The sequence below is a fragment of the Aplysia californica genome, unplaced genomic scaffold (assembly GCF_000002075.1).
Source record: "Aplysia californica isolate F4 #8 unplaced genomic scaffold, AplCal3.0 scaffold00168, whole genome shotgun sequence".
NCBI lineage: Eukaryota > Metazoa > Mollusca > Gastropoda > Aplysiida > Aplysiidae > Aplysia > Aplysia californica.
Window position 1 is genome coordinate 264303 of NW_004797438.1, and position 2555 is coordinate 266857.

The 2555-nt window shown below is 37.8% G+C and overlaps 1 protein-coding gene across 1 annotated transcript in view; it reads right to left on the reverse strand.

Annotated features, from left to right (window-relative positions):
• The window catches only part of LOC101864616, a 25018-nt gene that overhangs the window by 623 nt on the left and 21840 nt on the right, over positions 1-2555 (reverse strand). The window lies entirely within an intron of this gene.

The following is a 2555-nucleotide window of genomic DNA, read 5'->3' on the forward strand; positions in this document are numbered from 1 at the left end:
ACACACACACACACATGTGTGTGTGTGTGTATTCATCATTGGATTTAATAAAGTTTACGACATTTGACATGAAATCATTTTTTTTTTTTTATTCAAGACACAAGGTAAAAGACAGCTGGAAATAATGTTCCTATACGTTTTAAACTCCCAACAAAAGAAACAAACCAAAGGAAAAAACATTGTTATAGTCTGGAATGAGTGAGACTGTTGGTAGAATGAATCTCACCAGTGCCTATTGTGCAACGAAAAGGCTCTCCGCCGTTACATGCGAGAAGGCGTGAGTACAGCTCCCGAGTTGGGTCGTAGATCGCCTTTTTTATCGAGTATCTCAATATAATATTATGTTTGCTGGGACGACGCTGCATTGTATTCAGCCCGGGGTAGGCGCTTACAGTCGGCAATGTCGAAGCGACCGGCTTCTTACATGATGTTAAATGTGTTGATAGGGGCTTTAAACATTTATATCGTAATATGAATGACATTGTGAATTGGTTTTAATGTAATAGTAGAAAAGTCTTTAAAGGACAAAACATTTTTTGTTTACCTACGATTCAAATGGAGATTTGAGATCTTTTCACTTTCTCAATGCTGTTCCCATAAATGCTCTTTCCCTACGGATACAAAAAATAACAAATGAAGTAACACATTGGTGAATTTCATCTGTTCAATGTATTCTTTTTTTTTTTTTTTTTTAGTTTATTATGGCTAAATGGGAACATAATATTATCTTTGGAATTGTTAAAAATTTTGTGATCTTTTAGTACTTTTAGACAGAAAATGGTTTGTCCTTCAACTTTCCAAATACGAGAAGATAGATAGATCGACAAAACTACCGTCGTCCCATAACAACAGGATCGGACGTGAGCAGAGAATATTCCAGAACGTACCTAAAGAAGACCACAAAATATCTTTTTAAATAAGATTCAATTCAAAAGAAAATAACATGGTCCCATTATCCATAAAAACGTGTATGGTTTTTATTTTTGTTTTGACTTTTTTTCTTCAAGATGAAGAAGATAAACTTAGACTTGTATTATCATATGTGAGGCAGCGTGGTGAAATCATGCGCTTTGTCAAAATAATGTATTCAAGGAAACCGGTATTTTTCTGGCCGTATGGCGAGGGGTTTTTATTTTTTTCGAATTTTCTCTTTTTATGTCTCAATACCTTCTATGCCCATTTAAAAACACATTTCTGCTTTGATTTTACTGAAAAGCGTTGGTTGAAGGCGCAAAAAATGTAAATTTGCTGTTCCCAACGACTCTCTTGCTTTGGAAGCCACCAGACTTTGGCGGCCATTTACTCAATAATTTTTCCGCTGAAACCAGGCTACCCCCACCTCCTTTAATCGTAAATATCTCGATCTCCATTCAAGATAAATGGGTATTTTTTACCTCAAATGCTAGACAAATGAATACACTTTAAGATGATACCAATAACTTCAAATATCTAAAACTTGACGAGCGTCTGATTTCACTGCGTTATGCCACATATCCTAAACCAACACTGATGTTGCTCTGGATCTCTGAGAGGCGCGCTGTTTTACTCAGTTTTGAGCCAAATGAAATGCATGATGGAGGAGGGGGTGGACGAAGGGGACAGGGGCATTTACATGGCCTTGTTGTGTTGAAAATGCTGTAAAACTTTTATAAAAGCATTAACTGAAACCGTTGACCAACTGTTTTGTCGTAGTGCCATACTGGGCTGACTCTTTCCTTTACACTCTATGATAGTAATTGTTTCCATGTGCCTCTCAAACAAACGACGAAACACGCAAACAAACAACCAAGCAAACAGACAGATAAATGGTCAAACAACCAAGCAAACAAACAGACAAATTGTCAAACAAACGAGCAAACAGACAGACAAATGGTCAAGCAAACATGCTTACAAATGGTCAGACAAAGAAACCTACAAATGTGAGGTGTTCTGACAAAATAAGGTACTTCCTGCAATCCACGAATGGAAATGTAGTCCGAAAATAGATACCACAAATTTCTAAATTTTAAACTGATTTATTTTTCTTCGAGTTTGATGTCCTTTATCATTTCATATGTATGCTAAATTATATCTACCCAAATAAACACTTTGCTATATTATCTTTCTGTGTCCATAGACCAGAATTCGAAAAGTAACTCATTTTGTCAGTATCCTTCACAAATGGTCTAACAAACAAGCAAACAAGCAGATAAATGGTCAAACAAACAAGCAAACAAACAAACAAATGGTCTAACAAACAAAGAAACAACGGTCAAAGTGATCCGCTCTTCCACTCATCCACTCATCCACTCATCCACTCATCCACTCATCCACACGTCCTCTCGTCCACTCATCCACTCATCCACTCATCCACTCATCCACTCATCCACTCATCCACACGTCCTCTCGTCCACACATCCTCTCGTCCACTCATCCACTCATCCTCTCATCCACTCATCCACTCATCCACTCATCCACTCATCCACTCATCCACTCATTCACTCATCCACACGTCCTCTCGTCCACTCATCCACTCATCCACTCATCCACTCATTCACTCATCCTCTATCCACTCG